This window comes from Fukomys damarensis, unplaced genomic scaffold (assembly GCF_012274545.1).
Source record: "Fukomys damarensis isolate Sample0158 unplaced genomic scaffold, DMR_v1.0_HiC HiC_scaffold_39, whole genome shotgun sequence".
Classification (NCBI taxonomy): domain Eukaryota; kingdom Metazoa; phylum Chordata; class Mammalia; order Rodentia; family Bathyergidae; genus Fukomys; species Fukomys damarensis.
This window is the reverse complement of record NW_022900951.1, coordinates 112,724,849-112,740,360: the sequence shown is the minus strand read 5'-3', so window position 1 is coordinate 112,740,360 and position 15,512 is coordinate 112,724,849. Positions and strand designations below refer to the sequence as shown.

The window sequence follows — 15,512 nt, the reverse complement described above, 5'->3', positions numbered from 1 at the left end:
TTAGGCAAATGTAATAGAAGGTGCATTGGGCTGACACACATTTTCATCATATAAATCTTCTGGTAGTTCCTCTTCATCTCCATCAGGAATGGTATGTAGGGAACGGTAGACTTTTATTGAAATCCTTATACACAGGCAGGTTAAAAGCTTCGACCTTTACTAAGCAATTTTTATGTCCAGGTACATTACATAGATTATATTGTGTTTTGTGTTTATTCTCCAGAGTTTCAGTCCAAATGATATCCTATATCCGTTTCCCATTTTTCCATGCATTTTAGTTCCTGACCAAACTCTGGCAATGTCACCAGTTGCAAAAGCGCCAGATCTCCTATGAGTTTTCATCTGACCATGGGATGCAGGCTGGCCTTTAAATCCCCATCTTTTCATGACACCCTGAAAATCTTTACCAATAGTTTTGGTGGTGATATACACATGCTATCCCAGACAAAAGTGAACAGCATATGGAGGAGTGCCTGGTTTAATTAGAGCATTATCTGTTACATGAAAGATTTTAACTTTCTGTTTTGGTGACAATCCAAGTTCTCAGTAAAATTCCAATGCAGATTCAGATTTATGGAAGCATGATACAATTTTCCCTCCTACATTAAGGGCTGCCATTTTTCCATTATAGTTTTCCCTTGAAGTATATTTTAAGACATGACAATTTTGTACCTGAAGTAATGTGACTGCATGCTTTTAGCCATCTTTGGTCCATAAAGTCATCAGGCCCAGCTTCAGGGAAATAAGGCCAACTCTGGAAGAACCTGGTTCCCAAGGATGTAAAGGCCATGGTTCATCTTTCAGTGGACACAGTTTACTTGCTAACTGGGCTTTATTTCCATCAGAGAATAACTACTTAACAAATGAGGCATTTTCTTGAGAAAGAAGCTCATACCACCAAGTTGGACACTTACCATGGGAGACTTCTAACAAAAAGCCAGATATTTATTTACTCTACTCTCCAAGCCTGGGGTAGCTCAGTATCTCAGTGCCTGCCTGTGCCAGCAGCCTCCAACCCAGCATGAAGTCCCCTGCAGAGTTATGGTCGAGACATCTTTGGGAGCCCTGCCCCAATGCTTTCAGGATAAACTTCTTGATGAGCATAGATACAAAAATCTTCTATAAGATATTGGCAAATGGAATGCAACACATCATCAAAAGGATCACACATTATGACCAAGTAGGTTTCATCTTAGAGCTACAAGAATGGTTAAGTGTGATACACCACATAAACAGAAGCAAGGACGAAAACCACATGATCATATCAATAGATACAGAAAAGGCCTTTTTTTTTGGTCTGTTTCCATTATCAAGTTTATTCATAAGTGAATTTGATATTAACAAATACAAAAAAGCATCATTCACAGCAAACATAAACCAAAAGACTCTGCAACGAAACCTTCTCTTTTAATAGTGTCAAGAAACAAAACAAAAACAACCCCCCCCAAAACAGGCAGATGATTTGGTGCAGTTTTCCTAAAGGATCATAGAAGGGACATGGTTTTAAATAAAGATGTCAAGATCAATAACCAACAAACTATCAGTTTTGTAGAAATGGCTGATTCTGTAACAGTTCTTTTTGAGGTCTTAGTTTTCAAACTTCTGACCACCTCAAAGAAGTTACAACTAATGACGTGTGTCACCATCACAGCAAGCGTCTGGTTGCGGTTAAAATTAGTCCTGCTTTGTTTCACATCACTTTCAATACTTCTAGCATAGGACATGATGCAGAACAAAACTCAAAGTAGCAATAAAATATTATTCTGCAGTTTAATAGAGGCAAAAACGTTTTAGACTGTTAAAACCTTTAAAGCTTTAAGCATTCCCATTTAACCAGAATTTTAAAAAATGTGTACAATTATAACACTGGTGATCACTAATGGGAAGACAAGGTACAAACAAGTGAAATGATTAATTAGATTAGAAAATTACTTTGTGTTGATCAATTAATGTTAATACTGTTTTTTCCCCCATGAAGTTTATTGGTACATTTAAAGCAAACAATACAGTTACATTTATCAATGGGATCTTGTACCTTTACATGATGTATCTTGGTTCTCATTTTTTTTCCCATTCCCCTGCCCTCCCTTCACCCCCTCCACCCCTCCCTATTTACAAAGACTTTGTTTCCATTTTTTCATTTTTTACTATTTTTTCTTCTCCCCTTCTTTCCTTTCCCCTCCCCTTCCCACTTCCCCTTTAGCCATTTTCTTCCTATTTCACCCTCTCAATGATGCCATTTGAGCCTTACTTACACTTTTAGTTTTTCACTCCTGAGAAACAATTCAGTATTTACTCAGGAGTGTCCTATTTATTTCACTTAAGAATTACTGCTTCTTGAATTTGGAATAACTATCATAAAAGATACATGCAGCCTGGGAATAGCCCTCTATTACAGAAAATACAAAACAAAAACAAAACAGAAAACCAAAAGTGGGAAACAATGATTAAGCTCCTAAAAGTGTATTTGAGATTCCCTTTCATTGATGAGGGTGGTCTGTCTGTTCTCTGAGCGACCTGGTTTACTTCAGTGAGCTTTACTAACTTTGTGCAGAACCGCCAGTAGTGGGAGTAGCGCCTCCAGAATTCGTTTGTGTACGTTTGATGTAAAGATTCAGTAGCTTTATTTTACTGCCAGTGAGCTGACGGAGACGTGGCTTTAGTTCATCATCAATTATCACATGAACAGCTACGAGGCAGAAGACACAAGCTTTCGGAACACTGCTCTCTGAGTTATCATAACCCTGTATTAGGCCTGGCATACTCTCTGGCCCAAGCAGGTTGAGGGTTTCCTTGGACACTCTCTCTATCACTTTTGTTTGCAGTTTGATTGCAGCCAGGTTAATTGGGTAGTCTGCAGTTTGGATGATAGGAAAAAGCACTTTGATGCCCTGCTCTGGACTAAGTGAAGGGGCCAACACTGATGCAGCTTCCTCAGAACATCTCACCACCTCCTTTTGAGGATCTTTATGTGCTTCCAATGTTCATGACTGTAATTTCTGCACTTTTTAAATCTTGCTGGCTAATGCCTTAGGATCTCTCTTAAAACCTTTAATGTCAAAGCCCTGGCTATAGGATCTTTATTCCCCAGGGTTTCAAACAATAAAAGCAGAATTGTCTTGAAGTGTTCATCCCAAACACTGAGTTATTCTTCCTGTGTTAGTTTCATGTATTCATAGAGAACAATTTTTCTTTCTTCTACACATTCATTATGGTTAGACAGCTCCTTCAACAACTCTGCAATTAGGTCAGAGTGGTCTAGAAACCTGTCAGGAACATCAGGAATGTCAGAAAACTGGTCAGCAGCATCATCAAACATGGCTTCCTTGAGGGCTGATTTGTTGAAGGGACTGATGCTATCTGAATAGTTATATGGATTATAGTCTCAAGAATGTGGAGAGGAGTGAGCAGGCGTTGAATGGAATAATGCAGCTTTATTACCAAGCATTATTTGGCTTGATTCATTAGCATCCCCTCCTGCTCTTGGGTGTGACATCCCAGGACCACCACATATTGAATCTCCATCATCTTTTTTTAGAATCCCTTTTCAATGGCTCATTCATATCTTCTTGACTACAGAAGATGAAATTTTGGATTGCTTCAGTGACACCTCTATGAGAGCTATAAATATCTTCAGAGTTCATATTTTCTGTGTCATAAGCAAATGCACTCATAAAGTATTCTGTGATGTATTGATAGGAGAAGTAAGAGGACTGGACCAGTTGGCTGGTGATCGTGGTGTTGGTCTTGTCAAAGGACTCCCCATGGAACTCTGGGTTCCATTGCCAGTGTTTCTGAGGTGATTACACAGCAGTTTGGTAGCACCATCTTGAAAAGTTTTTGGTAAAGCTCCAAATAATATTGTAAACTCTGGGGTATTGATTTCAAATAAAGAAATCAGCACCAACTGTGCTGCCTTCCAAACATCAGAATTTTTGGTTTCTGTTGTCCAACTGATGACCCGAGTCACTGCTAGGTGAGTTTCACTGGAATTTATAAAATCTCCTGGATCCTTCTGTTTGAACAGAGTTTCTATATATTTAAGAATAGCAACCTTTACAGTTCATAGAGGTTTCATTCCATAATCAGCTGGCTCTGAAGCTGGGATGACAAACAGGCATTGCAGAGGAGAAACAACATGGTAAACACACAAGACAGCAAAGGTAATAAGAGCCAGAAAAGGCTTTTGAGAAATCTAACACTCCTTCATGAAAAAAAACTCTGAAGAAAGTAGGTATTGAAAGATCTTACCAGAATATCATAAAACTCTTTGTAACAAAAGAATAGCCAATACCATATTAAATGGGGAAAAGCTGAATACTTTACCTATAGAATAGGGAACAAGAAAAGAATGCCCACTGTCACCACTTTCACTCAACGTAGCACTCAAAACATTAGCCAGAATAATCAGGCAAGAGTAAGAAATAAAAGGGATGTGTAAGGGACAGGAAGAAGTCAAACTATCATTATTTTCAGATGACATGACACTTACATAGAAGACTCAAAGTATTCAACCAAAATCTATTAAATTAATAACTAATTTCAGCAGTGTACCAGTATACAAAATCAACACAAAAAATTAATAGCATTTGTGTGTACCAATAATGAACTCAACAAGAAAGAAGTTATCAAAACAGTACCATTCACAATAGCATCAAAAAATTAAATACCTAGGAATTAACCTAACCAAAGTAATGGAAGACCTATGCAAAGAAAACTTGACTAGTCTGAAAAAGGAGATTAAAGAGGATATGAGAAAATGAAAAGATGTCCCATGCTTCTGAATTGACAGAACTGATATTGTCAAAATGGTCATAATTCCCAAAGGTGACGTATAGATTCAGTGCAATCCCAATCAAAATACCATCAGCATTCCTCAAATATTCCTCAAAGAAGTAGAGAAAATAATCTTAAAATCCACATGGAACCAGAAGAGACCGAGAATAGCAAAAGCCATAGTGGGCAATAAAGGCAAAGCTGGAGGCATCACAATACTTGATATCAAGTTGTACTACAAAGCAACCATGATAAAAATAGCATTTTATTGGCACAAAAACAGACATGTGGATCAATGGAACAGAATAGAAGGTACAAAAACACCCCCAGATTCACCTATTTGATTTTTAACAAAAAGGCCAAAAATATACACTGGAGAAAAAATAACATCTTTTACAAATGGTGTTTGGAAAGCTGGCTATGTACGTGCAGAAGATTGAAGCTATACCCATATTTCTTACCATGCACTAAACTACTATCAAAGTGGATCAAAGAACATTAAAACAAAAACATGTAACCTGCTAGAAATAAAATAGGTAAAACTCTTACAAACATAGGCATATGGTAGGCCTTTCAGAACCAAGCTCCAGTTGCACAAGGGATGACACTAAGAATCAACAAATGAATTAAATTAAAAAGTTTCTGCACAGCAAAGAAATGAACCAACAAAGCGAAGAAACAACCTACAGAATGGGAAAACATTTTCCTGCTATTCTTCAGACAGAGGACTAATATCTAGAGTATACAAAGAACTAAAAAATTAGTCCACCCAAAATAAAAGACCCAATCAAGATACGGGCAAGTGAGGCCAGGGATTTACCTCAGTGGTTCCGCCGCCTGCCTCACAAGTGCAAGGTCCCAAGTTCAATCCTTGGTTAAAAAATAAGTAAATAAATAAATAATAGGGGCAAATGAAATGAATAGGCATTTCTCATAGGAAGTACAAATGGCCAACAAACATCTGAAAAAATATACAACATCACTGGCCATTAGGGCAATGCAAATTAAAACAACACTCAGATTTCATCTTACAACAGAAAGAATGGCAATCATAAAGAAACCAAAGAAAAACAATTGCTGGTGTGGCCATGCTGAAAAAGGAGCCCTGCTACACCATTGCTGGGGATGTAAACTAGTACAGCCACTCTGGAAATTAGTTTGGAGACTTCTCAATAAATTAAAATTAGAAATTTCATTTGATCCAGCTATTTACTCTTCTACGTATTTTCCTGAAAGAGTTAAAGACATCATATTATAGTGATACATGCATACCCATATTTATAGCAGCACAATTCATAATAGCTAAATCCTAAAAGCAGCCTCTATGCCCATCAAGATATGAATAGATAAAGAAAATGTGCTATCTATACGCAATGTAATACTATTTGGCTATAAAGCAGGACAAATTCAAGACATTTGTAGGAAAATGGATACACCTGGAAAACATAATGTTGAGTGATATAAATCAGACAAACATACATAAACACTACATGATATCTCTCTTTTGAGTAAGGCAAAGTTAAGAATAAACAGCAAAAGAAAGGACTGAAAGAAACAGGGAGATATATCTTTCCCAAATGGGAAGGGATCCATAAGTAGGGGGAAAGGGCGGGCAGAAAGGGAAGGGAAGGCACAAAGATTTAAGGTGTGTCAGTTACTTATACCAAATACCCCAATGAATGTAAACATGTGTCATAAACATGAATTTAATAACAATAAGAACAAAACTGAGGAAATGGGATTTATGGAAGGAGGTAGTGAGTGGGGTGGAAGGGGATTTAAAAAGAGTCAAATTGTATTATATACATGCACCTTCTCCTTAAGATGAATATAAACTTCATGTACTGCAAACATGTACTAATAAAATAAAAAGTTGAAAAAAAATAGAAACAATGCCCATCGCAAGCAAAAGAAAGGTATTCTGGTTATGGTGGGTGTTGTCTGGATGGCCTGAAATCTTTCCCTCTTCAAAAGCCAGCAGTTAAGGAAGATAAATAAGCTCAAGATATCTGCTGTAGAATACCACGCCTAACTAATACCATATTATGTACTTAATAATTTATTAAGAGCTAGATCTCTTGCTGAGTATTTTTACCACATTTAAACAAATAATGATTAAGAAAAACTGGTATTCAGGCTGTAACAAAGGCTCTCATGTTACCCATAATTCCCACTTTTGGAATACCAGGACATGTTGACTAAGACAGAAGTCCGTTTTATTTTATAATTGACTTTTTGGCACTATGAATTTGCTTGTTCTAGGCATTAAATAAATATGAAATCATACTATATGTTGTCTTTTATGTCTGCCTTCTTTAGCTTAACATGATGCTTTCAAGGTTCATCCATGATATAGCATGTATCAGTACTTTATAGCTAGGTAAAATTCCTAGCTAGGTAAAATTTGTAGCTAAGTAAAATTCCAGTGTAACATTTTATTTACGCATTCATCAAGTGATGGACACTTAAACATTTTTTCACCACTTTTGGGCTATTATGAATAATATTGCTATGAACATTGATATACAGGTTTTTGTGTAGATGTATGTTTTCTTTTCTGGGTCAAATGGCACCTCAATGTTTATTCTTTTGAAGAATTGCCAGTGATCTATTTTAATTATACTCATTTAGCAGATGAAGAAACGTGGACAAAGAGATGAAATAATAGAATGAAATTATATAGATTTCAATGCACTTTTTAGTGAGAATTCTCATTCATTTAAAAGCAACATTTCTGGATTTCAATTTATATTACACAGGCATGGTGATAAAAAAACCCAGTATGGTACTGGCTCAAAAACACACATGTGTGCCAGTGCAACAGAATCAAGGACACAGAAAAACCCAGACACATTCAGCCATCTAATCTTTGATGAAGGTGCCAAAACACATTGGAGGAAAGATGACTTCATTAGCAAACGGTGCTGGGAAAACTGGCTTTTCATATGCAAAGATTGAAGCTAGAACCGTATGTATCTCTCACCATGCACTCAACTAAAATCAAAATGGGTTAAAGATCTAAATGTTAAATTAGAAATGCAACATGCCAGAAGATAAGGTAGGTAAAACCCTTCAAGTAATAAGCATAAGCAAGAATTTTCTGAACAGAACGCCAATTTATACAAGAAATAATGTCATCAACAAATGATATATTAAATTGAAAAGTTTCTGCACAGCAAAGAAAAAAAAACAGAATGAAAAGACAACCTATAAAATGAGAATTTTTTTTCTAGCTACACTTTAGACAGAGAATTGTTATCTAGGATATATAAAGAACTTAAAATCATATCCCCCAAAATACAAGACCCAAAGAATAGGAAGCTAAAATGAAGAGTCTTCTAAGAGGAAATACAGATGGCCAATAAGTACATATTCAACATCACTACCTATTAGAGAAATGCAAATTTAAACAACACTTGAGATTTCATCTTACCCCAGAAAGAATAACCATCTTCCAGAAAGCAAATAATAACAAATGCCATCAAGGCTAAAGAGGCAAAAAGAATCCTTCTACATTGCTGCATTGGGAATGTAAAATAGTACAACCACTGTGGAAATCAGCATGTAGATTCCTAAAATAGCTAAAACTTGAAATCTTTTCAGCTCAGCTATTCTTCTACGTATCTTTCCCAAATAGTTACAGACACCTTATTGTTGTGATGCATACATACCTATGTTTATAGCAGGACAATTTGTAATATCTATATTAGAAAGTGGCCTATATATCCATCAATAGATTAATGGATAAAGAAAATGTACGCAATGAAGTACTACAGTGCTATAAAAAGAATAAATTTGAGTCATTTGTAGGAAAATGGATGTACCTTGAGATTATAATATTAACTTAAATCAGATGCACAAGTTTAAATATTGTATGGTTTCTCTTATATAAGAAACCCAAAGTATAAATAAATCAAAGAACAAAATAAAAGATAGACAATAGAAAACATAGATTTCTTCTTCAGTCTAATACTCTCCCAATTGAGCTATATTGGCCATGCAGGACATAGATATTTTTGAAATAGGAAGGGGACAAAGAGATACTGGGAGGAGTGACAGATGGTAGGGGAAGGGGATGTAAAAGATTAAGATGTGTCATATACTTATACCAACTACCAACAATGAATCCTTCATTATGCTCTGCAAATATGTACTAATAAACAAGTAAAAATTGTATTTCTGACAAAATTTTGACTTACTGACTGAACAGACAGGGAAAGTAACAGGAAGAAACACTACCACATTAGCTTTCAAAATGACAAATAGAACAGAACTGTTCAATGTGGCAGAAACTATGGGGAAAGCAATACTGTCTTAGTGTTCATGATAGTTAAGAAGGAAACATTAGGTAAGCCTCAATTTTAGGAAAAAAAATTGAGAAGTTCAAAAATATGCAGATATATTGAAAAGGGAAGAAAGGAGCTAAAGGTGTAGGGAAGATGGGATGAGTAGGGGAAGAGTAATAAGGGAAAAGAAAAAAATGTGAGATAATGAAAAGATGGAAATAAAGTGTTTGTAGATGGGGAGAGGAGGAGGGGGTGAAGGGAGGGCAGGGGTAAGGGGAAAAAATGAGAATCAAGACTTGTCATGTGGAGGTACAAGATCCCAACAATGAATGTAACTACTGTATCCCTAAAATGTACCAATAAACTCAATTAAAGCTGAAAAAAAATATGCAGATATATTGCCTAGGCCTTGAAAATGGCTGGAGGGGAAGATAGGCTTTGAAAAACAACAATTTGCTCAGAAATGTTCATTGATTACCTACTATGTGCTACGATAAACTCTAAGGATAATAATTTTATATGGACATTTCTTTGCGTCCTGTGCAATTAGCGCATAGCATTACTGAAAAAAAAAATGGTTGAAAACATAGTTAACCCCCTTAAATTTTATCTCTTTTCATATTGTAAGTTCCATGAGGCTTGGGGCTATATCTGTGTTGTCTCCAGATGTATCTCCAGTATCTGGGACTGTGTTTCTCAGTATAATAGATCCTGTGATTACTGACTGCTTGAAATGTGGAGAGTTCAAAGTGACATGGACTGTACATATAAAATGCACGCTGAATTCCAAAGACTTACTATGAAAGCAAAGAATGTATTTTTCCCCCTATTGATTACACGTTGCTATGGTTTGAATATTCTCTCCAAAACTCTTGTCAAAGTTTAATTTTCAATATAATGGTGTTGAGAGGTGGGGCTTTTCAGAGATGATTAGGTAAATGAGGGCTCTGTTATGAAATGGATTTATTACCATGGGAATAGGCTCTTGATAAAAGGTTGAGTTTTCTCTCATCAGTCTTTTCTGTCTTGCACCTGTTAGCTTGCCCTCCCGCCATGTTATGACATAACACAAAGGCTCTCACTGAATGTGGGGGCTATGCTGCTACAGTTTGGATCTTGAGTGTTCCCAAAGGATCCCTGTGTGAAAAAGTTGGTCTTTGAGTGTGGTAGAACTTTCAAGAGGTAGCACTTGATGGAAGATCCTTCAGTCACTGGAGCTATGTCCTTGATGGGGATAGTGGGATTCTAGCCCCCTCCTCCCATTCTCTTTCCTTTCTAGTCATGAGGTGCATGGCTTTTTTCCACCATGTGCTCCTGCCATGATGTGCTGCCTTACCAGAGGCCCAAAAACAATGTGACTGATTGATCATGATTTATCATTTATCACAGACCTCCAAAACTGAATCAAACAAAACTTTTCTTTTTATGAGTTAATTGTCTCAGGTATTTTGTTACACTGATGGAAAGCTGACTTACACATGATGTTAGACTTCAGCTTCCAGGACCATGTACCAAATAATGTTTGTTTTTTTTAGGGGGTATTGGGGACTCAACTCAGGATGGGCTAATGGATTCTAGGCAAGCAATTTACCACTGAATTATATCCCCAGGCCCTTTTAAATTATATTTTGAGAAGGGTCTCACTAAATTGCCAGGACTGGCTTTGAATTCCCAATTCTCTTGCTTTGGCCTCTAGAGTAGCTGGGATTACAAGTGTGTATCACCATTCCTGGCAACTTCTATTTCTTATAATTCACTTGGTCTGTGGTATTCTATTATAGCAGCAAAAAACAGACTAAGACATAGGTTGTAATGGTTAGAACTTTGATTATTTGCTTAAACATTCATTAAATTCTTGTTTCTTGCTTGCTTTTAATGTGTTTGTTAGAACATTTTAAAATTATTTGCTTGACTCATTTCTATTGGTTGTTCTCATCTAGAATAATACACTGCACAATAAAATGTACTTACATGCATGCAGCAGTGTCTTAGGTTATTTTCCTCATTGCTGAGACACAATACCTAACACTGGCAAATTAAGGAAGAAAAGGTTTAGTTTGGCTTGTGTGTTTTAGAGGTGTCAGTCCAAGCTTGCTGGCTCAAAGGCAGGACAGCATGGCTGCATGGAAATACCTTATGGAATGTTTGTGGGAAGCAGAGAGACATCAAGGGAAGAGAGAGGAAGATACGCCTTTCCAGGCCATGCTGCTAGTGACCCACATTTAACCAGGCTTCACTTCCCAATGTCACATTAAGGTATAAACTCATCAGTAGAATAATCCAATGGCCAAAAAAACTTTTCCAATGATGAGTGTTATCCCTCCTTGATCCAGTCATATCACTAGATCCCCATCTATGAGCTCATGAGGTATCTAGGTATAAGCCATAAAAGGGAGTAAAGAGAAAAGATAGCCATACAAATTGAAGTCGTTACAAATCGAGGAACTCTGGTAGGTTCACATTTTAAGAATATCTAGGACAATAGAAGGAAGGATACCTAATTAAAGATGATGGAAAATAATAGTGTGGACTGAAAAGGACTATTTTGGGAAGACAAAGGCCCAGAATGAACTGTAGTATCCAGAAATACTGATGACACCAAAAATGCTTTTTTAGCATGTTCAAAGCCAGAAGAACAAAGAGAGGATAACCCTACTTGTGGAAACAGGTATGTGACACAGAAAAAAGAGAAATAATCAATCTTGTTTTTGCTTATATAGTCTTAGACTCAACATCATATTTGCAGTGTGTAAAAGGAAACCTTGTCAAATTGACCTCATAAAAATGAAAAGCTTTCCTCAGCAAAAGCTTGTGTGAGCAGAATAAAAAGATATGCTACAGATTGGTAGGAAATCTTTGTAAACCCCATGCCCTGACAAAGGACTAATATCTAAAGTTTATAAAGAATGCTCAATGGGTTGGGGATTTAGTTCAGTGGTTCTGCAGCCTGCCTCGCAAGCACAAGGTCCTGAGTTCCATCCCCGGTACAAAAAAAAAAAAAAAAAAAAAAAAAAAAAAAAAAGAACACTCTCAAAATGCAACAGTAAAGAGTTCAACTAGAAAACAGGTAACAATTGTGAACAGAAATTTCACAGAATAAGGTAGCCAGATCACAAATAAGAGCATGAAAATATGTTTAAAATCAATATCCATCAAATAAATAGAAGTTAGAATTACACTGAGATATCACACATATGTAAGAATCACTAATATAAAAATAGTGATCACACTAAACACTGGATTTGGAGAAAGTGAATCACTCATACTTCACTGGTGAGAATGTAAATTAGTCATACTGGAAAGCAGTTTGATAGATTATGATAAACCTAACATTGTTGGGATCCATTCTATATGAATTTTGGGAAAATAATTTCATAATTACATCATGATTAGGGCCCCATCTTCCTGTCTACAGATCAGCTACAGGCATGTTGAGACATAACTCCATCTTCACCTCTGGTCACAGCTAAGACCTCAACATAATGCTGTAATGCTCCAGGGCAGGAATACACTAGTTGGAGACATCCTGGGAGGAACCAAATCTTCATCTGCATAGTTCAGTTCCTCCTTGTTCTAGGATCATTACCATGCTCTATGAGTCAATTGCTACTTTTGTTTCACTGATGTTCTGAATAAAGGTGTGGCAAGGTCCAGGTCTGGGGTCTTTGCTGCCCAGAGAAGCATGGATCAGGCCAAAGCTCAGTTTCTCTAAGTCTCATTTTCTAAATTAATTCACCTTGTGCTATCATGGCTTGCAGGAGACTAGGACCCGATGCAGAGGTTCTAGTAATATCCACTTTCCCTGTTCCCCATATTTGGTGCCCAACATGGGGCCATTTGATTTCCATTGCAAAGGTAAAGCTGCCTTGGGTAGAGAAATTTAAATAATTCCAACTAAAAATTTTTGATCATATCCAATTCCAAGATGATTATTTTTTTTGTTGCTGCTCTATAGACTGCATTTTACCCTGAACTTGCTTGCCTAATCTTTTTCCCAGTTCATATCCCATTTTAGACATCATTTGTTGAACTGGTGAGGTTTTAGGGGGCCAAGTAGTCACTATGATTCTCCATTCTTTGAATAAATCTCTGCTCCACAAATTTACAGGTATGGGACCTATGTAAGAGCAAATATGACCCAATTGACCATCAGGCCCTTCATAAGACAAAGCCATGGAACTCTGTAATTTAATTTTGTACATGAACTGTTGTTTGGAAGTCTCTTGAGTGAAACAAATCTCTTCGAGGAATTTCTGGCTGAGGATCCACTTTGGAATTTTTTAAACTAACATTTAATTTTGGTTTAGGCAAGAGCAACAATTGTGCAATATAATCTCCTTGTTCAATTATCCCAAGTCTTGTAGAGCTAACAGGAATGCATAATTCAGAGTTACAATCAGAATCAATAATGGCCAGAATTACAGTAATGCCTCTCAAAGTTAGAGACAATTTCCCAAGTATCAAACCAATTGTTCCAGGTGGCAGGGTGTCAGTAAATTCCTGTGGGGATGGATACCAGAGTCTCACCTCCCAGCAGGTGAACTTTCTGAGCTGCAGGAAGATCTACTCCTAGCACCTTAGTGTTCCCTTGAGGAAGGAAGAAATGTCCCTCTGGACACCCATGCCATCTAATTTTGTATTTGTGCACAGGTCTTTACTGGGTACTGCTGACTTAGAGTTACTGGATTCCTCTAGCCTTGATCTTCTGTTTCATGGGACTGATTTCCATTTTCCTTGCATCAATGTACCATCCTTATCATATTTGGAGCAGCAGGCTTTAGCCCAGTGAATGCCTTTTTGGCAGCAAGGGTAAAGGCCAGGTGGTAACTTCTTTTATTTGGAAGCCTGACCTGGTCAGCTTGTGAAGCCACTTTCATTTTATAGTTTTTTTTTCTGAGATGCCCCATTTCCCACAGTTGAAACATTTTAAATCATTATATGCACCATGTATATGGTGGGAGATGGCTTTAGTCATTAGAGCTGCATTGTATGAAGGAGAACCAATGTTTTGCCATTCCTTAATATATGCTCCAAGATCAATAGAGGAGCAAACAGGATTTATCACCTGTTTGCAATCCATATTATCATGTTCATAGATTAGCTGTAAAATCAGGATGTCTGCTGCCTTAGAATTAGAGATCTGCCTTCTCATTGTTTGTTGTAATCTCTACAAATTCTGTGTAATTTTTCACAGGCCCTTGCATGATTTGAGTAAAAGATTGCATTGGCGCACCATCAACTGGCACACAAGCCCAAGCCCTCCACAGGAGGTTCTCTAGCTGGCAAAAGAGTAACGCTGGGCAATGGGCTTTGTGTCTAAATCTGAAAAGTCACCCGTGCCAGATAACATATCAACAGTAACTTCTCTCAACTGAGCATCTCCCTGAGCATTCTTATGAGCCTGATCCCAGATTAATAAACACGGTTCCACCTCAAAGTGGAGATACTGAGCAGGGGATAGGCACGTTTTTGCAAGGTGAAAAACCTGTGGAACCAGAGAAAAAGTCTGAAGTACATTGTCCAACAAACCCACTGCATAAGGGCTCTGGACGCCATTAGTTAGCCTAATTAGTTAGCCTAATTAGTTAGCCTAATTAGTTAGCTCTGCCTGAGCTCCTTTAGGATGTTAAAATCAAATGAGGCATGAACATACATGTCCACCTCCGGGTTGTTGGGATCAGGCAAACTTGAGATAGGATAACACAAAGGGTCTTCAACTGCCTTGCTCACTGTCCTAGCCTTTTGCAGGGTAAGGAGATAGGAAGCGGCCCCAGAAATGGGCTTCACAAGGGGGAGCAGCTAGATATTTTTGAAATACCTGAGGAGGCCGAGGGACTAGTGAATTGGGGTCCTGTTCAGCCTACTGTGGTGGTGGAGTAGAAGATGCAGTGAGATGAAATCACACAGGAGAAGAAGCTGATCAAGGGAAAGCACGGCCAGAAGGTTGGGTGGGAGAGGAGTAGCTGAGGTCTCCCGAACAGACTGACAGAATTTGAGAGCAGAGTGGACTAAGGCCCAAGTGGGTCGTGTTTGAGGGGAAAGATGATTACCTCTTTGAGGGCCTCATAGAGAATGGCTCCTACATGTTTCCATGCTAATAGATTAATTACCCCTTCCTTGGGAAAAGATGGAATATATATTTCTATATCTTTTAGCAAGTTTATCACAGAGTCCTTCAGTATTGAATACATAGCTTGTTTTAACAGTGACTGAAGCAATTTGACAAAGTTACACTGATCGGATGACAGAGACTGACCCACATTTTTAACTCAGCAAAGATAGAAGGTTGGTCCTAGTTGGACAACTTACCACCAGTGTCCCTCATCGACATATGGAAATCATCCTGGGAGATCCAAGTGATGTCTCTTTTACTCTGAGTTTGTCTCACAGGTGAGTTCACCAGTCGATCTGATTCATATCCATGTTGGGCACCAAATGTGGGGAACAGGG

General features: G+C 37.6%; 2 pseudogenes; both read right to left on the bottom strand.

Moving 5' to 3' along the window:
- On the bottom strand, positions 1-1,023 carry LOC104875226 (annotated as a pseudogene).
- Positions 1,024-2,540: 1,517 nt separating this feature from the next.
- Positions 2,541-13,939, bottom strand: LOC104875215 (annotated as a pseudogene).
- Between the last annotated feature and the right edge of the window lie 1,573 nt (positions 13,940-15,512).